Source organism: Oncorhynchus masou, chromosome 6, assembly GCF_036934945.1.
Source record: "Oncorhynchus masou masou isolate Uvic2021 chromosome 6, UVic_Omas_1.1, whole genome shotgun sequence".
Lineage (NCBI taxonomy): Eukaryota > Metazoa > Chordata > Actinopteri > Salmoniformes > Salmonidae > Oncorhynchus > Oncorhynchus masou.
In genome coordinates, this window is record NC_088217.1 from 78,508,256 (window position 1) to 78,535,655 (window position 27,400).

The window sequence follows — 27,400 nt, forward strand, 5'->3', positions numbered from 1 at the left end:
GTGGCATTTTTTTATTTTTTTATTTTATTTTTTATAACCTTGACTGGGATGTGTTGTTGAGCAAATTTCTTGTAGGCCTGTTTTTCAGTGCCTAATAGCATGAGGTCTTTCACAATTGTTTGTGTTGAACAGTGTGATTGACTGATGACAAATCCTGTGTTGAACTACAGGGTCCTGTGTGTAGATAACTGGGGGACCATGCAAAATTAATATTGAGATTTTGTGGGCCCCCCTATGGCCGAAGGCCCCAGTGCACGAGCACCGCCAGCATATCCGCCACTGCAGGTAAGCTATGAGGTCATGTCTTCTTTCCTCTCTCATCTCTCTTTTCTTCTCTCTCTTTCCCTCAATCTCCCTTTTTCCTATAAACTAACAAAATCAATAGCCACACACACACACCACACACACACAACCTCAATCTGACTCTAAGACAATAATCATACCAACATGTACAGTATAGCATGAACGGCTAAGGCAGATAGATAAGACAACCCCTTACAGACAACATCACACGCATGTGCACACGCACACACACACACACAAACCAAAACACACTACCACATAAATCCATCAAACCTAGATCAACATCTCTGACTTGTTAAGGCACCGTTTGTCAGCTGCTCTGGGAGTGACTGTGTGACTCCGGTACTAATTGCCACTGGTGCTAAATTTAGTAGAAGAGATGTCGAGTCCTTTTGATCAGACGGCTCCGAATCTCCAAAATCATACTCAGCCTCGCAGGCAAGTTTACCCGCCTCCCCACTCTCCCCATCTGTCTGTCACTGGGGAATAGGTGAACTATTCCATATGTCAGACTTGTCAATCACCCACAGAATATGGGACTTTTTTTCTTCTTCTTCTTCTAACCGATCTGGGTAGATAGAGCTCCTCTGTCGGAGAATTCTTCTTCTTCTACCCGAGCTGGGTAGATAGAGCTCCTCTGTCGGAGAATTCTTCTTCTTCTACCCGAGCTGGGTAGATAGAGCTCCTCTGTCGGAGAATTCTTCTTCTTCTACCCGAGCTGGGTAGATAGAGCTCCTCTGTCGGAGATTTCTTCTTCTTGAGTTCTGGGTGTTTATTTATTTTTCAATGTCATCATGGGTGGTTCGGAACCTCAAGACAAGAATATTAATCAAAACATTCTCTGAAAGAGGAATTTTAATTGTTGGATTAATCAATCATTGTAAATGAGACAGGTCTGTCGTCGCTCTGTGGGGAGACAGAGTCTGCCAGAGTTATTCAAGATACAATCACAGGATTTCATATTTTGATACAATTATGATATTGTACATCAAACCCTGCTTTTCCTGAAGTATATGGATCAGATATCAAAACAAATCATGCTGTTAGCTGGATATTTCACAGGATGGTCTGACCAAACTTCACTTTCATTTGTTCCTTGCAATCCATATCATAACACTGACTCCCTTTAACACGTGACAGAATGTTGGTCTAAAGCAGTGAGAAATAGCACAGCACTAAAAGGCTTTCACAGCGCCATATGGAAGCTAGGCACAAGGAGATAAGAAAATGAAAAGCTTTCTGTAGGTAGGGTACACTTCACACTCTCTGAAAATATACCATTAACCAGCACTAAAAATATAGATAGAGTCACCGCCTTCAATCTCTCTCTATCTGCACTGTTGCTTGACTGAGCACTTGCACCGGGATGCCTTTGGAACCATCTCTGTGAGTGACAAGAAGAACAACTAGAGGAGAGGTTGCTGTGTTGTGGATGAGTGATGCAGATGATCTAAGGAGACTGGGCCTGTAAGTCGTACAATACAGTAGCAGTGTGTGTGTGTGTGTGTGTGTGTGTGTGTGTGTGTGTGTGTGTGTGTGTGTGTGTGTGTGTGTGTGTGTGTGTGTGTGTGTGTGTGTGAGGGTGTTTGTGTTTGTGTGTTTGTGTTTGTGTGTGTGTGTGTGTGTGTGTGTGTGTGTGAGGGTGTTTGTGTTTGTGTGTTTGTGTTTGTGTGTGTGTGTGTGTGTGTGTGTGTGTGTGTGTGTGTGTGTGTGTGTGTGTGTGTGTGTGTGTGTGTGTGTGTGTGTGTGTGTGTGTTCACTGCAATCATGGTTATGGTGGGTCAAGTGCCAACTTCATCTCCAGTAAAGGTCCACTCTGTACCTTGGAAACTAATAAATAATCTACTTTGAGCTGTGTAAGTGATGTGATGTTCTGCAGGAGGCTCTCATGGTAATTAATACATTTTTCATAATCCGGCCGAATGGCTAAATAAAGGGACTGTGGAGAGATTGATCTCGTTGGCGAAAACATTTATAAAAGACAGAAATCATACTAAAAGCATCATCTAAACAAGACATATAAAGTCCAAGGTTGCTTGGTGAATATACACTCTCCTTTAATGGGAGCCGGCTCGTACACTGCAGTTCTTTCTCTTTTCCCCCCATGAGTTAATTTTTACAGCTGAATGTTGGTATCTGTTATTGACACCAGCAATATCTTCTGTTTCCATTCTAAGTGATGGCGCAAACAAGGACACAATGCAGATATGAGACTAACTGTCAAAACAACCGAGTAGCAAGAGATACATTTTCACCTCAGAGGAAGTTCATTAGCTGTTACTCGTACTTGGAGTCATTAAGTACGTTTGACTATGGATATTTATTGAATATGTGAAGTCATGGACCTTTATAAACAGATGATCACTACATTGGCCCCAGGCTGTTATGTATAAGTTACTTACTGTAAGTAAGAGATGCATAACAGTGATTTCTGATAGCACAGTGGCAGGCAAAACATATGGACAAATATGGACACAGTCTAATGCTGACAATGATACGGTATATACCCAACACTACAGCAACGTAGTCAAATCATGGATCAGTGTAAAAGGGGCATGTCACGTCCTGAATTTAGTTACTTTTTTATGTCTCTGTTTGAGTTTGGTCAGGGCGTGAGTTGGGGTGGGCATTCTAAGTTGTGTATTCTAGGTTTTGTATTTCTGTGTTTGGCCTGGTATGGTTCCCATTCAGAGGCAGCTGTCGATCGTTGTCTCTGATTGAGAACCAGAAGAGGAGGAAAACCGTTACAGAACTACCCACCACAACCGGACCAAGCAGCGTGGTAACCAGGAGCAGAGGGTACTGGACTCCTGGACTTGGGAGGAGATACTGGAAGGCAAGGTACCCTGGGCCCAGGCTGGGGAATATCACCGCCCCAAGGAAGATCTAGAGGCAGCGAGAGCTGAGCGGCGGCGATATGAGGTAAGGCAGCGCAACAGGCACGAGAGGCACACGGGGAGATTGGCGGAGTCAGAAGATAGACCTGAGCCAACTTCCCGTGCTTACCGGAAGAAGCGCAGTACTGGTCAGGCACCGTGTTGTGCGGTTAAGCGCACGGTGTTGCCAGTACGCGCTCATAGCCCGGTTCGCTATAGGCCAGTCCCCCGGAAGTGCCATGCGAGGTTGGGCGTCCAGCCAGGGCGTATTGTGCCGGCTCAGCGTGTTCGGTCTCCGGTATGCCGCATCGGCCCAGGGTCTCCTGCGCCGGCTCTGTGTGCTGTGTCTCCGTGGCGCTGGGAGGGTGCAGTGCGCCCTATGCCTGCGCTCCGCCCATGCCGGGCGAATGTGGGCATTGAGCCTAAGGGAGAGGTGCGAGTGGTATGCACCAGATCTCCAGTGCTCACCCACAGCTCGGTTCAACCTGTGCCTGCACTCTGGAGGGTCCGGGCTAAAGGGGTCATCCAGCCTGGAGGAGTGGTGCCAAGGCTGCACACCAGAGCTCCAGTGCTCCCCCACAGCCCGGTCCATCCGGTACCTCCTCCAAGCACCAGGCCTCCTGTAGGTCTCCCCAGCCTGGTGGGTTCTGTGGCAGCCCCACGCACCAGGCTGACTCTCCGTCTCCTCCCTCCAGGTTTTCCCATCTGTCCGGAGCTGCCAGAACCGCCCGTCTGTCCGGAGCTGCCAGAGCAGTCCGTCTGTCAGGAGCTGCCAGAGCCGCCCGTCGGTCAGGAGCTGCCAGAGCCACCCGTCAGTCAGGAGCTGCCGGAGCCGCCCGCCAGTCAGGAGCTGCCGGAGCCGCCCGCCAGTCAGGAGCTGCCGGAGCCGCCCGTCAGTCAGGAGCTGCCGGAGCTGCCCTTCACTCCGCCGCTGCCGGAGTCGCCCTTCATTCCGGCGCAGCCGGAGTCTCCCGCCTGTCCGGCGCTGCCGGAGTTTCCCGTCTACTCGGGGCCCTCTGCAAGGGTCCCCAGTCCGAGGTCGGTGGCGAGGGTCGCCGCTCCAAAGGCGCCACTTAAGTGGGCCAAGACTATGGTGGAGTGGGGTCCACATCCCACGCCAGAGCCGCTACTGCGGACAGATGCCCACCCAGACCCTCCCCTATGGGTTTAGGTTTTGAGGCCGGAGTCCGCACCTTTGGGGGGGGGTACTGTCACGTCCTGACCTTAGTTCCTTTTTTATGTATCTGCTTTAGTTTGGTCAGGGCGTGAGTTTGGGTGGGCATTCTATGTTGTGTATTCTAGGTTTTGTATTTCTGTGTTTGGCAGAGGCAGCTGTCGATCGTTGTCTCTGATTGAGGACCATACTTCGGCAGCCTGTTTTCCCACTATGAGTTGTGGGTAGTTGTTTTCTGTCTCTGTGTCTGCACCAGACAGAACTGTTTCGTGTTGGTCTATTTTAGTTATTTTGTCTTAGTGTTCTGAGTTAAAATAAATATGAACATGGACACTTACGACGCTGCGTATTGGTCCGATCCTTCCTACTCCTCCTCAGAAGAGGAGGACAACCGTTACAGGATGTTTATTCTGAAAACTAGCATCAAAAGCAAATGCTAGGAAGGAATATTCTTTACATACAGTCCTTGCTAATTCATCACATAATCTCACATACTTCCTGGTCTGAGGTGACCACTGCCGTCCCAGAGAACTGTTAGCTAACTGTCAGCATCTTCTCTCGGCATGCTGCATCTCGTTAGCACCCTTGTCTAATTCATTAGTATGAAACCAGGCCAATCTGCTGGGAGAAATAAGGTCCCGTGTCCCAAATAGCAACTTATTTCCTATGTAGTGCACTACTTTTGACCAGGGTCCATAGGGGTCTGATCAAATGTAGTCCACTATGTATGGAATAGGGTGCCATTTGGGAAAAAAGCAAGGTGAAAAGAGGCAGCATCTAAATACTGCTTGTCAACAACCACCCAGAGCTCTGGAGAATCACATCTTCACAGTTTCTTAGAGAGGAGAGGAGACAACTGACATCTAGCCAAGATCATATCGCATATCAGATGAAGAAACAGAGAACGCTGTAATGAAATCACAAGCGTGTCATCCTCCCATAGAGTCGACACAGGGGACTTCACAGCTAATGGCGCGGAGATAAAATGATGAGCGTCGAGAATATCTTTGTTTTTTGTTTTGCTGTGTCTGATATAATCCTATGGAACAATGCAAATTCATGTAAGTGCATGTTATGGTTTGCATACCTTGAATGCCGAGGGGACAGTACATTTAGGATAGATCTCCTGATCAGCAGCACTAGGAAACCCTGTATTGTGTTTACAGTGTCATGCTGAGAACTCCAACTGACAAATATGACCATCTGTCTGGAAGGAGCATATTTCTACCCCGTATTGTATTAATCTATAGGCTTCTACATAACAACCAAGATATAGTCCGTTCTACCTGATACATTCAGCAGCATCCCTGTAAGAGACTCAATAGACAGCATCGCTGACTGGGGGCAATCCCTACTGTATCTAATGCAATTAGTGGTGTCCACTGTTCAGACAGAGGTCTGCAGGGCATGGACCAAATGATTGGGTATCCATCATCACGTGTGGAGAGTGGCTGTCAGATCACAGAGAGGAGTCGGCTGTGAATCTATACTGTATGTGTGTGTGTCATTCTGTCTCTAACACACACACACACACACACACACACACACACACACACACACACACACACACACACACACGCATACACACACACACGCACACACTGAACGGGAGTACAGTTCAAGGACCTCTGCATCAACCTTGCTGCTGGCTACTAACTCCCTTCTCTGGCAGCGGTTCATGTGATGCACCAGGGTGCTGTCCTGCTCCTCTCCTCTCCTCGTGTAAGAGCTGCACTTAACCTCCCCTTAACCCCTGACCCCTCTCCCCAGGACGTCACTGACACATTACAGACAGGCCCTCTTCACAGAAACACACACACACACACACACACACACACACACACACACACACACACACACACACACACACACACACACACACACACACACACACACACACACACACACACACACACACACACACAGGGACACAGAGCAGCACAAACAGAACCCTGAAATCCCGGCTGACACTGTGTATACTGTAAGGGCCTGTGTAGTGAGTCATACCAACACACAGAGGGAATCAAATGAGCTATGAAACATGGAGGGTGAGTCACGGCCTCTGGAACATATACTAACATGCATCGGATTACTCTCCGTGGTTGGAAGTGAATTTGGATTGAGAATTTGAATGACTTCATAGCCTTGTTTGAAAGGTAAAGAGAGAGAGAGATAGCGAGAAAGAAAGACGAGAGCGATGAATGTAGGTTACCACTGTTACTGGTTCTGTGATGCTTTAGACTGGTTGTTAGCTGAACCAGCTGTTTTAGACTGGTAGCGAACTGAACCAGCTGTTTTAGACTGGTAGCAATCTGAACCAGTGTTTTAGACTGGTAGCTAACTAAAGCAGCTGATTTGGACTGGTAGCTAACCGAACCAGCTGTTTTAGACTGGTAGCTAACTTAACCAGCTGATTTAGACTGGCAGCTAACTGAACCAGCTGTTTTAGACTGGTGGCTAACTGAACCAGCTGTTTTAGACTGATAGCTAGCTGAACCAGCTGTTTTAGACTGGTAGTTAGCTCAACCAGCTGTTTTAGACTGGTAGCTAACTGAACCAGCTGTTTTAGACGGGTAGCTAGCTGAACCAGCTGTTTTAGACTGGTAGCTAACTGAACCAGCTGTTTTAGACTGGTAGCTAGCTGAACCAGCTGTTTTGGACTGGTAGCTAACTGAACCAGCTGTTTTGGACTGGTAGCTAACTGATCCAGCTGTTTTAGACTGGTAGCTAGCTGAACCAGCTGTTTTAGACTGGTAGCTAGCTGAACCAGCTGTTTTGGAATGGTAGCTAACTGAACCAGCTGTTTTAGACTGGTAGCTAGCTGAACCAGCTGTTTTGGACTGGTAGCTAGCTAAACCAGCTGTTTTAAACTGGTAGCTAACTGAACCAGCTGTTTCAGACTGGCTTCTGACAATCACATTATCTGTTGTGTGGAAATATTCCATTAATACCAGTTCAGATGGAGTCTTATTAGGGATTGGTATTGTACTTAGTATAGCAGCCCTATAATTATATGTCTGTTGACACACCCATCTGTATCTATCACATCAGCTTTAACCCAGAGAGGGCTTGACCCATACAGGGCTTGACACATATTGACACAGATTAACACTGACTGTCATCAGACAGTAACTGACAGTATTCTGCCTTGGCTCGGGTGTAGAAGACATTAGATACAATAACACAGGTCACTGAGGATGGAGCCCTTTCCCACTCAGTCTCATAGGAACCAGGCTCTAACTCAAAGTGAAAGAAATTGTGTTCCAGTGCTGTGTTTATCTTTACATCATGCTGTTGGGCTACCGGGGGACTCCCCTCTGGATCGCATGGCAGAGGGAGGGAGGAGAGGGAGACATGGGTAATGTGTTACTGTGACCCAGTACCCAGGAGCTATAGGTTCTAGGGATTAGCAGAGGGGGAGATGTGCCTAGACCCAGTCAGCCCTCCGCTGCCTCATCAGCTCAACACTGCACGGCCAGACGGAACGAAATACCACTGCATGCTTCTTAAACAGGCTCGCATTACTCCCCCATCCAGACTGTGATGTCTGTGAATGCTCTCCAATGCAATGGGACTTCTGTTGTGGAAGGATAAGGTGGGGAAAGTGAAGGGAAAGAGGAAATTCTCCCCCTAATTACTCATTTGTCCCTGTTTGTTTTCATCTGCGCTGCCTTACTTTATCATAGCATCTCAGACCTGGATCCCCTTCCAAAATCAGCTACATTCATCTGCTTCATTGTGATCGATGGGTAGCGGCCATTCACATCCCGCTCTGCTTCTGGGTCTGAACAAGGAAACTCCAATCCCTCATCCTCTACCCTTCAATCGAGCAGGCTTTGAGCTACAGTGAGGGAAAAAAATATTTGATCCCCTGCTGATTTTGTATGTTTGCCCACTGACAAAGAAATTATCCGTCTATAATTTTAATGGTAGGTTTATTTGAACAGTGAGAGACAGAATAACAACAACAAAATTCAGTAAAACGCATGTCAAAAATGTTATAAATTGATTTGCATTTTAATGACGGAAATAAGTATTTGACCCCTCTGCAACACATGAGTTAGTACTTGGTGTCAAAACCCTCGTTGGCAATCACAGAGGTCAGACTAATCTTGTAGTTGGCCACCAGGTTTGCACAAATCTCAGGAGGGATTTTGTCCCACTCCTCTTTGCAGATCTCCTCCAAGTCATTAAGGTTTCGAGGCTGACTTTTGGCAACTAGAACCTTCAGCTCCCTCCACAGATTTTCTATGGGATTAAGGTCTGGAGACTGGCTAGGCCACTCCTGGACCTTAATGTGCTTATTCTTGAGCCACTCCTTTGTTGCCTTGGCTGTGTGTTTTGGGTCATTGTCATGCTGGAATACCCATCCACAACCCATTTTCAATGCCCTGGCTGAGGGAAGGAGGTTCTGACCCAAGATTTGACGGTACATGGCCCCGTCCATCGTCCCTTTATGAAGTTGTCCTGGACAGGTGTCTTTTATACAGGTAACAAACTGAGATTAGGAGCACTCCCTTTAAGAGTGTGCTCCTAATCTCAGCTCGTTACCTGTATAAAAGACACCTGGGAGTCAGAAATCTTTCTGATTGGGAGGGGGTCAAATACTTATTTCTCTCATTAAAATGCAAATCAATTTATAACATTTTTGACATTTTTGTTGTTATTCTGTCTCTCACTGTTCAAATAAACCTACCGTTAAAATTATGGACCGATAATTTCTTTGTCAGTGGGCAAACGTACAAAATCAGCAGGGGATCAAATACTTTTTTTCCCTCACTGTACGTACATTCAACAGCAGACATGGGTTGATATACTATTTGAAATTGTTTCAAATACTTTATCTGTGCTTGATTGAGCTCGTCTGACTCAATAGACCAATATAAAAGTCCCACAACTGCAAATCTCCGGCCAACTGGCACATCAGGCATGCTGAAGAATTCCGCCAACACTCAAAGAATTTGAAAGATTTCAAATATTATTTGAATCCAGATCTGTTCAACAGTGCTGTGTTGCTGCTCTGCTCTGTACAGGAGGCACACTCTTCTGTCCCACGGCACTCACTGAGGTGGAACCCAGGGGGCTTCTTCTGTCTGTCGTTTATAAGGTATAATTTGGTCATTTTTTTGTCAGTATTGAGATTTAAAAACTATTTTCACAGAACAGCTCTAACAATGTCCATCTCTATATGGAACATTTTTTTGGTAGTTTTTCTTTCAATTGTGTGGCTCTGTGCTATAAATAGAAATGTCCATGCTGACAGTACCAATACTCAGTTAGAGTGAAGCCTTTTTTATATTCTGTGATATCAAACTGAATTATGATCATCCTTTAAATGATATGCTGTATCTCTTGCTTTTCATCTTCTCTAATGTTCCTCATTTTGAATAACATGCCACAAATAAGCCTGTTTCTTCTAATGAAATAACACCATTTGGAGTGTCTCGTATGAACAGAAGATATGGTTATTATAAAATAAAATACATCTGTAGGGCAGATTCTCCTCAAGCCCGGTGTGAAATAATGTTTCATTAAAAGTGACAAATATCTGATTGATAAAGATCTAATTGAAAGCTAAATGTGAAGTTGATGACAGAGTAGGAGGCGGGGAGGAATGAGAGAGCAACCTGTGAAAATTGCAACCACACACCAAAGCTTTGTTTTGACACGAGGAACGAAGGGAAGAGGGAGAACACACGTTCTCCTACTGCTGTGCACCCAGTTTTGATTCTGCTGATGTGTGATTGCAGAGTGAAAATCTTACTCGAGATGTCCAGCAATGTTTTCATTTAACAGCTTACAGCGACGTCGATGGTGTACTTTTGTCGTTGGTCAACAGTGATTTTCAAGAAAGTATGACATGAGTGCTTATATTGTGTGGAGTAACAGAGTAGACAGGCCGGTGTATGTGGCACAGTACCCAGGTATGTCATTACATATTAGGGTCAGTGTTACTACATTAGAATAACTGCCTGAATTTAAACGAAACCGGCTAGCAACTACACTACAAAGTAACTACAAAGTACATACCATTTCTTCACCCTACCTTTTGCAATTACTTAGACCTGAAGTAACGGTGGTAGGCACCATAGAACTAATTGTACTTACATATCTGGTTCCGAGGTAATTACATGAGTTATTCCCACATGGTTACAGTGTAATAATACCACAGGAATGTAAAGTGGTCTTCCCAGGACTACGTTCTGTGCACATCACTGACTTCACTCTATAATATTCATGATTGGGAGTTTCTCCATATCCATCTTCATGAGATAAAAAAAATACAGGCACCATTTCATAACAAAACTCCATGTTCAAGGATGTATCCCAAATGGCACCCTGCTCCCTGTATAGTGAACTACTTTTGACCATAGTCCTATGGGCCCTGGTCAAAAGTAGTGCACTATAAAGGGAATAGGGTGCAATTTGGGATGGCGCCATGGAGTATGTCTGAATTGTAGCTATCCCAGGAATACACTCAGCTATTCCAATTCATATACAACAGCCACATATTTATACGGGAAAACGCCGGCAATAAAGCAGAGTGAGTTTTGTACAGAGAAATTTGGGATCCAAACAATGTGACTTTTTTCCTCGTCTCCCCCGACACATAAACTACTGCAGCATAATACTGGAGGCTGAGACAGGAGGGGTAAGGAGACACTGTGGCCCCATCGGATGACACCCCCGGACAGGACCAAACAGGAAGGATATAACCCCACCGACTTTGCCAAAGCACAGCCCCCACACCACTAGAGGGATATCTTCAACCACCAACTTACCATCCGGCACAACCCAAGGGGGGTTGCCATCCAGACAGGAAGATCACATCAGTGACTCAACCCACTCTAGTGATGCACCCCTCCTAGGGATGGAATGGAAGAGCACCAGTAAGCCAGTGACTCAGCCCCTGTAATAGGGTTAGAGGCAGAGAATCCCAGTGGAGAGAGGGGAACCGGCAAGGCAGAGACAGCAAGGGCGGTTCGTTGCTCCAGAGCCTTTCCGTTCACCTTCACACTCCTGGGCCAGACTACACTCAATCATATGACCCACTGAAGAGATGAGTCTTCACTAAAGACTTAAAGGTTGAGACCGAGTTTGCATCTCTCACATGGGTAGGCAGACCATTCCATAAAAATGAAGCTCTATAGGAGAAAGCCCTGCCTCCAGCTGTTTGCTTAGAAATTCTAGGGACAATTAGGAGGCCTGCGTCTTGTGACCATATCGTACGTGTAGGTATGTACGGCAGGACCAAATCAGAGAGATAGGTAGGAGCAAGCTCATGTAATGCTTTGTAGGTTAGCAGTAAAACATTGTAATCAACCCTTGCCTTGACAAGAAGCCAGTGTAGGGAGGCTAGCACTGGAGTAATATGATCACATTTTGGGGTTCTAGTCAGGATTCTAGCAGCCATATTTAGCACTAACTAAAGTTTATTTAGTGCTTTATCCGGGTAGTCTGAAAGTAGAGCATTGCAGTAGTCTAACCTGGAAGTAACAAAAGCATGGATTAATTTATCTGCATGATTTTTGGACAGGGGCCATGATTATTTTCATCATTGTGTCAAGAGATATAGTACTAAAACACTTGAGTGTCTCTCTTGATCCTAGGTCCTGGCAGTTGTGCAGACTCAGACTCAGAGTTGAGAAGACTTCCAGTTTGGTGTGGCGCCATTCCGTTCTGAAAGCTTGCTTCAGAGCTCAGGTAATTTCTGTAAACCAGGGAGCTAGTTTCTTATGAGAAATGGTTTTAGTTTTTAGGGGTGCAACTGCATCTAGGTTATTGCGCAAGGTTAAATTGAGTTCCTCAGTTAGGTTGTTAACTGATTTTTGTCCTTTGACGTCCTTGGGTAGGCAGAGGGAGTCTGGAAGGGCATCAAGGAATCTTTGTTTTTTCTGTGAATATAGCACAACTTTTGATGCTCCTTGGTTGGGGTCTGAGCAGATTATTTGTTGCAATTGCAAACGTAATAAAATGATGGTCCGATAGTCCAGGATTATGAGAAAAACATTAAGATCCACAACATTTATTCCATGGGACAAAACTAGGTCCAGAGTATGACTGTGACAGTGAGTAGGTCCAGAGACATGTTGGACAAAACCCACTGAGTCAATGATGGCTCCGAAAACCTTTTGGAGTGGGTCTGTGGACTTTTCCATGTGAATATTAAAGTCACCAAAAATTAGAATATTATCTGCTATGACTACAAGGTCCGATAGAAATTCAGGGAACTCAAATAAGAACGCGGTATACGGCCCACGAGGCCTGTAAATAGTAGCTATAAAAAGTGATTGAGTAGGCTGCATAGATTTCATGACTAGAAGCTCAAAATATATATTTTTTTGTAAATTGAAATTTGCTATCGTAAATGTTAGCAACACCTCCACTTTTGCGGGATGCACGGGGATATGGTCACTAGCGTAACCAGGAGATGAGGCCTCATTTAACACAGTAAATTCATCAGGCATAAGCCATGTTTCAGTCTGGCCAATCACATCAAGATTATGATCAGTGATTAGTTCATTGACTATAATTGCCTTTGAAGTAAGGGATCTAACATTAAGTAGCCCTATTTTGAGATGATCTCTTTCAATAATGACAGGAACGGAGGAGGTCTTTATCCTAGTGAGATTGCTAAGGTGAACACCGCCATGATTAGTTTTGCTCAACCCAGGTCGAGGCACAGACACGTTCTCAATAGGGATAGCTGAGCTGACTACACTGACTGTGCTGGTTGCAGACTCCACTAAGCTGGCAGGCTGGCTAACAGCCTGCTGCCTGGCCTGCACTCTATTTCATTGTGTAATGTTGTCATTTGCACGTAACTACACAGAATATGAGATGTATTGAAGTATGGACTTTGGAGCAAGGGGTATGGAGTATGGACTATGGAGCAAGGGGTATGGAGTATGGACTATAGGGTATGGAGTATGGACTAGAGGGTATGGAGTATGGACTATAGGGTATGGAGTATGGACTATAGGGTATGGAGTGTGGACTATAGGGTATAGGGTATAGAGTATGGACTATAGGGTATGGACGATAGGGTATGGAGTATGGACTATAGGGTATGGAGTATGGACTATACGGTATAGACTATAGTGTATAGACTATCGGGTATGGAGTATGGACTGTGAGGTATAGAGTATGGAGTATGGAGTATTGAGTATGGAGTATGGACTATGGACTATGGACTATGGACTATGGAGTATAGGGTATGGAGCATGGACTATGGAGTACAGGGTATGGAGTATGGACTATAGAGTATAGGGTATGGAGTATAAGGTATAGAGTATAGGGTATGGAGTATGGAGTATAGGGTATTGACTATGGACTATGGAGTATAGGGTATGGAGTATGGACTATGGAGTATAGGGTATTGACTATGGACTATGGAGTATAGGGTATGGAGTATGGACTATGGAGTATAGGTTATGGAGTATGGACTATGGAGTATAGGGTATTGACTATGGACTATGGAGTATAGGGTATGGAGTATGGACTATGGAGTATAGGGTATTAACTATGGACTATGGAGTATAGGGTATGGAGTATGGACTATGGAGTATAGGGTATTGACTATGGACTATGGAGTATAGGGTATGGAGTATGGACTATGGAGTATAGGTTATGGAGTATGGACTATGGAGTATAGGGAATTGACTATGGACTATGGAGTATAGGGTATTGACTATGGACTATGGAGTACAGGGTATTGACTATGGACTATGGAGTATAGGGTATTGACTATGGACTATGGAGTGCAGGGTATTGACTATGGACTATGGATTATAGGGTATTGACTATGGACTATGGAGTATAGGGTATGGAGTATGGACTATGGAGTATATAGGGTATGGAGTGTGGACTATGGAGTATAGGGTATTGGCTATGGACTATGGAGTATAGGGTATTGACTATGGACTATGGAGTATAGGGTATGGAGTATGGACTATGGAGTATAGGGTATTACTATGGACTATGGAGTATAGGGTATGGAGTATGGACTATGGAGTATAGGGTATGGAGTATGGACTATGGAGTATAGGGTATGGAGTATGGACTATGGAGTATAGGGTATTACTATGGACTATGGAGTATAGGGTATGGAGTATGGACTATGGAGTATAGGGTATTACTATGGACTATGGAGTATAGGGTATTGACTATGGACTATGGAGTATAGGGTATGGAGTATGGACTATGGAGTATAGGGTATTACTATGGACTATGGAGTATAGGGTATGGAGTATGGACTATGGTGTATAGGGTATGGAGTATGGACTATGGGGTTTAAAGTATATAAATAAAAATACTTTAATGCAGTCAAATGACCTAGTGGGCTCATGGGTGGAATGTTATTCATATATTTCATAATTTCATAATTAATCATCATTATAAAAAATAACAGAAAATCCAGTGTTTCTATGTCAAATGTTTTTGTTATGGTTCAGTCTTCTGTGATGTACACTACCAGTCAACGGTTTTAGAACACTGTCACGACTTCTGCCGAAGTCGTTGCCTCTCCTTGTTCGGGCGGTGCTCGGCGTTCGACGTCACCGGTCTTCTAGCCATCATTGATCCTTTTTTAATTTTCCATTGGTTTTGTCTTGTCTTCCCACACATCTGTTTTCAATCCCATTCATTACCTGTTGTGTATATAACCCTCTGTTTCCCCTCATGTCTTTGTCAGAGATTGTTTTATTGTCAGTGTAGTGTGTTTGTTGTATAGGTGCGCGTCGGGTCCTTGTACCCATGTTTGTTTGTTATGTACATTTAGTGTTATGGAGCATACTTCGTGGACTTTATTAAAAGACTCCATTTTACACTCCATTTGACTCTCCTGCGCCTGACTTCCCTGCCACCTATTACACCTATGCATGACAAACACCTACTAAATCCAAGGGTTTTTCTTTATTTTTCCTATTTTCTACTTTGTAGAATAATAGTGAAGACATCAAAGCTATGAAAAAACACATATGGAATCATGCAGAACCAACAAAGTGTTAAACAAATCAAAATAGTGGGAACTTCCTCGAGACTATTGGAAAACCTTTCCAGGTGAAGCTGGTTGAGAGAATGCCAAGAGTGTGCAAAGCTGTCATCAAGGCAATGGGTGGCTATTTGAAGAATCTGAAATATAAAATATAATTTGATTCGTTTAACACTTTTTTGGTTACTACATAATTCCATATGTGTTATTTCATAGTTTTGGTGTCTTCACTATTTTTCTACAATTGTCACGTTCTGACCATAGTTCTTTTGTGTTTTCTTTGTTTTAGTGTTGGTCAGGACGTGAGCTGAGTGGGCATTCTATGTTGTATGTCTAGTTTTCCCGTTTCTATGTTTGCCCTGATATGGTTCTCAATCAGAGGCAGGTGTTAGTCATTGTCTCTGATTGGGAACCATATTTAGGTAGCCTGTTTTGTGTTGGGTTTTGTGGGTGGTTGTCTGCTGTCTTTGTGCCTCTGTACCAGACAGAACTGTTTTGGTTTTTCACATTTGTTGTTTTGTATTTTGTAGTGTTCATGGTCTTTATTAAACATGATGAACACTAACCACGCTGCGCTTTGGTCCTCTCCTTCGTCCACAGAAAGCCGTTACAGCAATGTAGAAAATAGTGAAAATAAAGAAAAACCCTTGAATCAGTAGGTGTTCTATAACTTATGTGGTGGTAGTGTGTATATAGAGTGTAATACTGGGATGCAAAACTGAAGAATTTATACATTTCAACTCTATATCTGACATGGTGCATGTGTCTTCTTCTTTTTAAGCCCATAACCATATGTGTGAAGGTGTATGCTTTTGTTTCAAAGTAGATGTGTTTAATTAAGACTACAACGAAACTCTCTGTGTGACCCTGATTCAGCCCACTGCAGTAAAAGGTTAAAGTATTTCTTAAGTTGTTTTGGGGGGTATCTGTACTTTACTGCTTATATTTTTTGACAACTTTTACTTTTACTTCATTCCTAAAGAAAAGTATGTACTTTTTACTCTACATTTTCCCTGACACCCAAAAGTACTCATTACATGTTGAATGCTTAGCAGGACAGGAAAATGGTCCAATTCACGTACTTATCAAAAGAACATCCCTGATCATCCCTAATGCCTTTGATCCGGCGGACTCACTAAACAGATGTGCTTCGTTTGTAAATGATGTCTGAGTGTTGGAGTGTGGCCCTGGCTATCCATAAATACACACATTTGAAAATGCTGCCATTGATTTGCTGAATATAAGGAATTTGAAATTATTTATACTTTATATTTTAGCAATTACATTTACTTTTGATACTTATGTATACTTAAAACCTACTTTTCGACTCTTACTCAAGTATTTTATTGGGTGACTTTCACTTTTGAGTCATTTTCTATTTAGGTATCTTTACATTTACTCAAGTATGACTATTGGGTACTTTTTCCACCACTGATGTTCGTGTATGTGTCTGCTAACCCGTTAGATCTGGTAGCCATGTTGACTATGACATTAGCTAATATGGGGACACCGATGTAGGCTGTGTGTTGCGGTTATTTATTTGGGATTTTACCTTTATAACTAGGCAAGTCAGTTAAGCACAAATTCTTATTTACAAGGACGACCTACCTAGAGGCAGAGGGCCTCCTGCGGGGACAGTGACTGGGGTTCGAAATAAAATGTAGGACAAAACATATCACGATGAGAGACACCACAACACTACATACAGAGATCTAAGACAGCAACACAGCATGGCAGCAACATATGATAACATAGCACAGTAGCAACACATGACAACAACATGGTAGCAACAAGGCAGCAGCACAGTCATGATACAAGCAATATTGGGCACAGACAACCGCACAAAGGGCAAGAAGGGAGAGACAACAATACATCACCTGAAGCAGCCACAAGTGTCAGTAAGAGTGTCCATGATTGAGCTTTTAAATGAAGAGAAAACTGTCTAGTTTGAGTGTTTTTTTGCAGCTTGTTCCAAGTGCTACTTGCTCTATGAGAGAGGTAGTTAGCAAAGCAGGCCAAAGACCCCTCAGAAACACCAATACTCCTTAGCTGATCCACAATAATGGAATGGTCTACCGTATCAAAAGCTTTGGCCAGGTCAATAAACATAGCAGCACAACATTTCTTAGAATCAAGGGCAATGGTGACATCATTTAGGACCTTTAAAGCTGCAGTGACAAATCCATAAACTGAGTGGAAACCAGATTGCAGGCCAGAGAGAATACTATAGACATCAACAAAGCCAGTCAGTTGATTATTGACAAGTTTTTCCAACACTTTTGATAAACAGGGCAAGGTAGAAATTTGCCTATAACAGTTGTGTTCAGCTTGATCTCCCCTTTAAATAAAGGACGCATCGTGGCTGCCTTCCAAGCAATGGGAAGGAGAGAGATAAAAAGGTGAGCGATAGACTGGTTGATGATAGGGGCTGCAACCTTAAAGAAGAATGTTTATGGTATGAAATTTAGGCTTGGGGACGTTTTTCAGACAGCTGTTGCATTGGGCACTGAAGTCCACAAACGAAGGGAAAAGGAGAGAGGAGAAGAGCGCGTAGATGTGATTAGGAATTATAAAACAAGGAAAGTGATGATGCTGTATGTGGCTTCTATGAAAGTGAACTGCGTGTGCGGGTGATCAGGGGTGCATTCATTCCACTGATTATTTAGCAAAACGTTTCTTAAATGGGGATGGACTTACCTAAATTTGTCCAATCAAAACTTGCTTTTGACTTTTGACTAATGTTTGGACTAATGATTACATCCCCGATCAGCTAGATGCAGGTAAGAGTGTTCAAGGCAGGTGCTGAATGTGTAAGTATGTCACCCTCATTACTCCAACCTCATGATGGGTACAGGCAAATTAGAGTGTCATGTAGTAGCCTAAACTTATCAATGTTACATTGAACTTTGTTCATGGAATATGAATTACAGACATCCAATATGCTGTAATAGAAATGAAAAATTAAACTGTCGTCCCCCATCTTCAATGGCAACGACCGCAACTGCTATAGAGAAAGCATGACTTGAACACAGTGAACTCCAATGACAGGTACCACAGAGTGCTGTATTTGTAGTGTACTAATAGTGAACTGCAGTGCACTCTCTATAAGATCGCTACAGGGCCAGAGAGAGAGAGAGAGAGAGAGCAGAGAGAGGAGAGAGAGTGAGCAGAGAGAGGAGAGAGAGCAGAAAGAGGAGAGAGAGAGAGAAAGAGAGCAAAAAGAGGAGAGAGAAAGAGAGCAGAGAGAGGAGAGAGGGAGAGAAAGAGAGCAGAACGAGGAGAAAGAAAGAGAGCAGAAAGAGGAGAGAGAAAGAGAGCAGAGAGAGGAGAGAGAGAGGGCAGAGAGAGGAGAGAGAGAAAAAGAGAGCAGAAAGAGGAGAGAGAAAGAGAAAGAGAGGAGAGAGGGAGAGAAAGAGAGCAGAAAGAGGAGAGAGAAAGAGAGCAGAGAGAGGAGAGAGAGAGGGCTGAGAGAGGAGAGAGAGAAAAAGAGAGCAGAAAGAGAGAGAAAGAGAGCAGAGAGAGGAGAGAGAGAGGGCAGAGAGAGGAGAGAGAGAAAAAGAGAGCAGAAAGAGGAGAGAGAAAGAGAGCAGAGAGAGGAGAGAGCATAGAAAGAGGAGAGAGAGAGAGCCTGCTATCTTCCATCTCCCTCGGCATTCAGGCTGAATGTGAAACCCACCTGAGTCAGTCAGTCAGGAGAGAGAGAACCCAGCCCGACAGTCTAACTTTCCTCAGACGTTTTGTTCCTCTTCCCCTCTCCCTTCAACATTCACAGGATATGTAATACCTACGCCGCTCCAACCTGTCGGGACAAAGGACAATAAAAAGCAATCATTCTCACTTCACGGGCGCAATTACTGTACCCCCTCCTTCCCCCTTCCCCCTACCCCTCCACTCTTCTAGACTCCCCAACACACAGAGAAAGAAAGAAGGAAAGAGACAGTGAAAGATAAAGAGACAGAGAGAGAAAAAGAGACAGAGAGAGAGAGTTTTAACACTGGTACACGGCCCCTGGTGGAAGCATGGATGGAAATTCCCCCTCCACTTTACCCCCTCTGCTGCTGGCTCGTCTCTTTTCCATTTTCTTCTGCCGATGATCCACAGAACACTGAACACGCCACCCCAATGCATGCTGGGTTAATGTGACGCCGTGCTGGTAAACACTTCCTGTCCCGTGGTTGAGGTCATTTGATGCTCGCCGCCGCATGGCGACCAAAATGTTACGCAACGCTTGACAGAGCATCGATATAAAGAGACCCACTGGCTATCCTGTTGTTTCCTTGTTGGGGTATTTTAACTTGGATCATTCTCTTTGGTTTTATCCCACTTCTTAGACAGAATGACTTGTAATATATTACTTTACTGAGAAATTGATTGATTCTTATTTTGTGTGATAATTGCAACAGTATGTTGTTTGTCACCACTTTGTTGTTGTCCACTTTGATCCCAATCCTGGAGAACATGCATCCCCATAGGCTATGACTGTATCCCAAGCAGGCCTGCTTCATGTGAGCTTCCTGGACTGTTCTGTGGTTCATTAAGATCCAACAGATACCTGCTCTCCCTCATTATTAATGACAGGCCCCAACTCTACTAAAGACTTGTCCACTTTTAATTATCACAGGCCGTGTCTTTTAAATATCAAATTCCTCCAGCTAAACAGTTATCTCTCTCTCTCTCTCTCTCTCTCTCTCTCTCTGTCTCTGTCTCTTTCTCTCTCTCTCTATCTCCAGTCTCGTCTGTCACTGTAAATGTCATCACTTTATTCCTCCGTTGGCGACCGTGACAGGCCCCACTTTCAGCCCAGGCTTTATCTCTCTCTCCATCCTTTCTTCAAAGATCCCCTCTTTCTTTAATCCTTTGCTGCTGTATCCGCTTTCTACACGTGGCACATGATTGCCCGGGTAAAGGTATTTTCTGTTTAAATCTTACATTTTCCCAAGGGGGAACAAAAGGGACAAGCATTCTGCAGCTGGTTTCACTGAGAAAACTGTTCAGAATTGCCTCATTCCTCGGCAGATTAGCGAATGCATACAATCCCCTTCTAAACGCTATTGTGCCGCACAATCTGGGCATTATACTTTGTCTTTAGCATTTAGAGAGAACCCCTAACCAATTAAAATAATACAGGCTTCCAATACCTGCTGCCAATTAAATCGGGGCGGTATTACCTGCCTTGATAGAGCGGACCATGGATCCTAACACTTACTACCATTCATTAGGTCTATTCATGGTGAAGGAGCTGATGACAAGAATTCAAGGCTCTTCCCTCCCTCCCTTTCCCCCGCTCTCTCTCTCACTCTCGCTTTTCTCTCTCTCCCTCCCTTTCCATCTTCCTTTCTCTCTGTCACTCTCTCTCATGACCAGAGATGCCCGCCCCTCACTCCAAGGACTCAGTAGAATTGGCCGGGGAATAGAGGGGAAGGGGTGTCAGCTGGTGACACTTTTTTGTACCCCCCCCCTCTCCTTTTCTCTTTTTCTTGGACATTTCTTCCCGCCTGCCCCTGGCTTTGTCTCACAGGTAGCCAGGTTTTTCACAGCTCATTGTGCCTTTTTTAAACCCTTGGTCCGTGCAGCTTGCTTGGCACCCTTTTAAAGCCCGGGACCCACAAAGAAAAACGTTGTTCAGGCGACTGACTCGATTGACAAATTCACAGTGTTAAAAGTCTACAAAAGACAGAGTTTGGTGTCGCTAGAGGGGAAGTCGTCAATCTGGCATCACGGCCTGAAAACACTACTTCTCTGTTTTACCAGTTCAGAAAATAGTCAATCTATTGTTGGCTGTACACCTCAGCTGAGGAGACAGTGGAGAGGACCATTATATTTCTCTGACACACTGCATGACACTGCTCTTAGAGTTGCCCAAATAGTGGATGTAGGAATATCTCGGTCTAACAATACACCACCCCTGATTTTCACCCACATTTCTAAGCCTCAAAATACTTAAAAAGAGTAAAATGTTGAATATGTCCTCAAGCAAGAAAACAGATTTGAAACATACCTGGCATTCTGCTACAGCCTACTGTACTGTAGTCATAGTGACAGTCCATCTGAAAGCAAGTCATTGTACTGTACGGTGGAGACAGGAAGGTTTTCAGCAGAAAGGGAGTGACACTGTCTGAGTCCTCTAGAGAGGAAACCCCTGGGTATCCTTCCTTACTAACCGACTGACAGACAGACAGGAGAAATCACATCAACTCCCACTTCAGCCTCAGTGGAGTATCACAAACCACAATAACACTTACATCAAGTAAATATGTGTATGTATAAAGTGTGTTTTTCATGATTTGTAATGAGTAAAACACTGTAATGTAAATGGTGTATTATCATATAGTTAGTTGACTATTAAATCGATTTACTGCAGGTTTACGGTCGGTTGTTCACGATTTATATATTACAACAAGTCCTGCAGGAAATGACTTATTCCTAATGACTTATATTACTCATACAGTGTAATGCAATTAATAATATGACTTATCATACTGATAATACGAGTGTGACTTGTAGTTTGATAATGTTAAGCAGTTCGAATGATGACCTTCAGACAGGCCCTCTTCAGACAGACAGACAGACAGACAGACAGACAGACAGACAGACAGGCAGGCAGGCAGGCAGGCAGGCAGGCAGGCAGGCAGGCAGGCACGAACGCACACACACACACACACACACACACACACACACACACACACACACACACACACACACACACACACACACACACACACACACACACACACACACACACACACACACACACACACACACACACACACACACACACACACCTCTGACAGAAGTGAGGCTCTGCTCTGCTCTATTCTGCCTGGTGACCTTGGAAAAAAACAAGAGAACACAAGGATCTCTCCCCTTTGATATCTACAAATCAAAGATCCAGCTCAAGCGGTGTGAAGGTAGTTTTGTTGTTTTCCACTGTCCGTACTAACAAAACAGTGAGGTGACTGTGACTTCCAGTCACACCTGATGGTACTCGAAGAGGGCATACTTGTAAATAGCTGACCACAAATTACAGCAACTTAGCAAAGGGTATTAAAGCAGGAGGATACTTCCCTAAATACTCCCTCTATATCCTCAACCTCACCTTTCACTCCCCCTCTCCAGCCTTTCCCCTCCGTTCAGAACACTATAGGCTGCTCACTGTCTGAAGTCTCTGAGAGAGATGGAAGATACACGTGCTCAATGAGAGACAGAGAGAGGAAGGGAAGCAGGAGGAGAGAGAGAGATGGAAGATACACGTGCTCAACCACTTCTGAGAGACAGAGAGAGGAAGGGAAGCAGGAGGAGAGAGAGAGATAAGGAATGGTCTAAATTCAGACCACATGGTTACAGTCTTCAGTGGAGCTGTACACTACCAGGGGCTACTTGTGGTCACGGTCATGCATAGCAGTCATTAGGAAAGAGGGACAGACAGGAGGAGGAGGAGGAGGAGGAGGAGGAGGAGGACGAGGAGGAGGAGGAGGACGAGGAGGAGGAGGAGGAGAAGGAGGAGGTGGAGGAGGAGGAGGAGGAGGAGGAGGAGGGAACGGGGACGAGGATGCAGGTTGTTTCCTTACAACCAGATATGATTTAGAGGGAAACTAGTTTTCATCTTCATGTGAAGAAGTTGCATCAGAAAAGTGTCTTACTGTTCTCAGTGTGTTACTGTATGTGAATATAAATGAATGATCCGTGATCCCAGTTTACAGTATGTGATAGCTTGAATTAACACCACAGTTATAGGGATTCTGCTATGAATATATTTACATATTCTGATGAATATTGAGGCTAATATTGAGGCTGTATATATGTTTTCAAATGTCCAAAGCATCCGCTTCCTCAGCTCAGAGGTGATCATGAACTAGCAAAAACATCTCCATAATTAGTTGTTCACTATTTTGATTCGTCAACCCAACTCTCTCACCCAGAAAGCATCATCACAGATCTCCCACACTACTCCTCTCCTGCGTCCGTAGATGTTGGTTAGCGATTGGTTGGCATTCACCGAGGACAGTGACCCAGGCCAGGTTTTAATTAATTTCACAGACAGTAGCGTGGTGACCCTGTGAGAAAGGATGCAGCACACCCAACTAATCACCATGAACCCCTGTGACATCATTTATAGACCTGCCAGCCCCATAGAAAACGGGGGAACCTGGGTAGTTTACCGCCGATACAAAGCGCCAATTTATCACTATAAGCAAATGCTAACCTAGGAGTATTGCCCCCGGCAGAATTAATTGGCCCACTCCCTGTCTGTGAAGTGTCTGGCCTTGTTTAAAAAGACAGGCCGCCCCAGAGACTCTCTACACCACTGCACCCAGAGCAGCCCTGCCATTGGCTGACTGATAGCCATGGAAACCCACTGCTCTGCAAACGGAAACCAGGAAGTAAATGCCACGTGAACACGATTGGATTTCTACAGCTTATTGTTGCTAAGTTTTTGTATGACTTGTGTTTTTCATGTTAGTATTTTCTGTTTAAGAATTTATTTTATGATTTAGCAACAAGGGGTTTGTGTTTTCTGCATTGTATCTCATCTAAAATGTGACACATTCGAGGACAGACAATTTATTGTGTCAACCATTTATTTCAGGCCGTTTAACAAATAGAGAGGAAGTGTGTGTGTCTGTGTGTGTCTGTGTGTGTGTGCGTGCGTGCGTGTGTGCGTGAGCGTGTGCGTGTTCGTGTGTGTGTGTGTGTGTGTGTGTGTGTGTGTGTGTGTGTGTGTGTGTGTGTGTGTGTGTGTGTGTGTTGTTGGGGGCACATACATTCCACTGCCTGGTCACAGTAATCAAGGCGTGCAGTGTACTTTTTAATGGAGTTCCTGAACATGGTGACTGTGATTTCCTGCCAACATACCCATCCGAATGACATGCTCCACTGTTCACAGCCCAGCAGAGGAACCCAGGGCTTCAACTGGAGGTCACTCACGTGTGGCGCTGCTCGCCCAGAAGAAAAACGACTGATTAACTTGCTGTGTGTGTACGGATGTGTCTGTGAGTGTGTGTGTGTGTTCACGTGTGTGTATACGTGTGTTTGGTGTGCATTTGGTGTGTGTGTGCATGGGCTGGCCTCCTTCCGCACACTCTACTGTGACTAAGAAAGTGTGAGTACTTGAGAGAGAGAGACAGACTGAGACAGAGAGAGAGAAGGGGAGAGAGAGAGAGAGATAGAGAGAGAGAGAGAGGGAGAGGGAGAGGGAGAGGGAGAAAGGGGGAGGGAGAGAGAGGGGGGAGAGAGAGAGAGAAGAGGGAGAGAGAGAGAGAGAGGGAGAGGGAGAGGGAGAAGGGGGAGGGAGAGAGAGGGGGGAGAGAGAGAGGTAGAGGGAGAAAGGGGGAGGGAGAGAGAGAAGGGGAGAGAGAGAGAGAGAGAGAGAGAGAGAGAGAGAAGGGGAAGAGAGAGGCTCTCTGGTTAAGAGGAGTGCAGGCCAGGCCAGCCGTATCTGTGGGTCCATCCACGGTGTCTGCTTTCCCCCGGCTGGGCCAGCTCCTGTACCGAGGCATAATTAATGTGGGTAACAGGTAAAGGGATACGGAGACGTGGCATAAGAGCAGCTTTCAGAGCTTTGTGTTGCCCCGTTTCCACGGTGAAATAGATCTGCTGCCACTCAGCGCCTCATTGAAGAGGAGGAAAGAAGGGGACAGCTGCCGAGCTAACAGGACACTGACAATCAACCAGTAACCACCCTTCCTCCCTTCCCTCTCTCTCTACCCCCCCTCCCTCCCTCCCAACTAGGCTGAGGGCACTGGGCCAAACTGGAGGGTCCTCGGACACTTTCGCTAATCCCCCCTATACGCTTTCTATAAGAAGCCTGTGGAACATGCACCCTCCCAAGCATGACTCACCTCCACACACACACACACAAATGCATGCACGCACACACACACACGCACACAAACATGCACAAAGGCACACAGACACTTACACCCATGTTTGCACACACACCTCCCCCAGAAATAGAGAGAAAACCAGACTGGCCACAGGCAGCTGAGAAAAGCAGTTGTAATTTGCAAAAATGGGGGTTGGAGGGTTGTGGAGCATGTGTGTGTGTGTGTGTGTGTGTGTATGTGTGTGTGTGTGTGTGTGTGTGTGTGTGTGTGTGTGTGTGTGTGTGTGTGTGTGTGTGTGTGTGTGTGTGTGTGTGTGTGTGTGTGTGTGTGTGTGTGTGTGTGTGGCTCCCCTCAACCCATCAAACATACACAGCCTTGTAGAGGAACCCCATTTCATTTATATTCCTCTCACCCTTCCTGTGATCCATCGTCCCCTCTACTCCTCTACGTATCATGTAGTGTGTTGCAGCATGTAGCAGCAGACTGGGGACATAAACAAGCAGGTGAGGGGGAAGAGAGTGGAGGAAAGAGATATGAGTCTGTCTGGGAACAGAGTGGAGGAGAGAGATATGAGTCTGTCTGGGAACAGAGTGGAGGAGAGAGATATGAGTCTGTCTGGGAACAGAGTGGAGGAGAGAGATATGAGCCTGTCTGGGAACAGAGTGGAGGAGAGAGATATGAGTCTGTCTGGGAACAGAGTGGAGGAGAGAGATATGGGTCTGTCTGGGAACAGAGAAGAGGAGAGAGATATGAGCCTGTCTGGGAACAGAATGGAGGAGAGATATGGGTCTGTCTGGGAACAGAGAAGAGGAGAGAGATATGAGTCTGTCTGGGAACAGAGTGGAGGAGAGAGATATGGGTCTGTCTGGGAACAGAGTGGAGGAGAGAGATATGAGTCTGTCTGGGAACAGAGTGGAGGAGAGAGATATGGGTCTGTCTGGGAACAGAGAAGAGGAGAGAGATATGAGCCTGTCTGGGAACAGAGTGGAGGAGAGAGATATGAGTCTGTCTGGGAACAGAGTGGAGGAGAGAGATATGGGTCTGTCTGGGAACAGAGTGGAGGAGAGAGATATGAGCCTGTCTGGGAACAGAGTGGAGGAGAGAGCTATTGGTCGGTCTGGGAACAGAGTGGAGGAGAGAGATATGAGCCTGTCTGGGAACAGAGTGGAGGAGAGAGATATGGGTCTGTCTGGGAACAGAGTGGAGGAGAGAGATATGAGCCTGTCTGGGAACAGAGTGGAGGAGAGAGCTATTGGTCGGTCTGGGAGAGATTAAACACAACACATACTGCTGTCACACCTAGAGGAGGATGTGGCTGTGAAAGAAGAGGAATATCAAGGGTAGGAATTTAAACAGAATAATATAATGGTGGAAAACAGTTCACATATAGGTTCCCAGATCCCGACAAATGGGCTTTACAATACTGTGAAGGTAACGGAAACGAAGGAAGAGGGGTAAACACACAAATACACAAAAAGTTATCCGAACCTTTTCCGATTCTGGACACAGACAGAGGTCATCAGTGTGCAGTTTAGAATGTCACACCTGCAGTGTTAACAGCTGGATTTGAGATGGGCCAGGATACAGCAGGATACTGTGGTAGTACTCCTACAGCTAATCTCCCCAGCCAGTCAGCCAAGAGGAGATCCACCAAGCCAGTCAGCCAAGGGGAGATCCACCAAGCCAGTCAGCCAAGGGGAGATCCACCAAGCCAGTCAGCCAAGGGGAGATCCAACAAGCCAGTCAGCCAAGGGGAGATCCACCAAGCCAGTCAGCAAAGGGGAGATCCACCAAGCCAGTCAGCAAAGGGGAGATCCACCAAGCCAGTCAGCCAAGGGGAGATCCACCAAGCCAGTCAGCCAAGGGGAGATCCACCTAGCCAGTCAGCCAAGGGGAGATCCACCAAGCCAGTCAGCCAAGGGGAGATCCACCAAGCCAGTCAGCCAAGGGGAGATCCACCAAGCCAGTCAGCCAAGGGGAGATCCACCAAGCCAGTCAGCCAAGGGGAGATCCACCCAGCCAGTCAGCCAAGGGGAGATCCACACAGCCCAGTCAGCCAAGGGGAGATCTAGCCCAGTCAGCCAAGGGGAGATCCACTCAGCCAGTCAGCCAAGGGGAGATCCACCCAGCCCAGTCAGCCAGCCTTTCAGTGGGGAGTGGTTGATTTATCACCATAAAGCCAATGAGATCGATCAACCATGCTAACTCTCTATCTTTTCTCTGAGTGCTC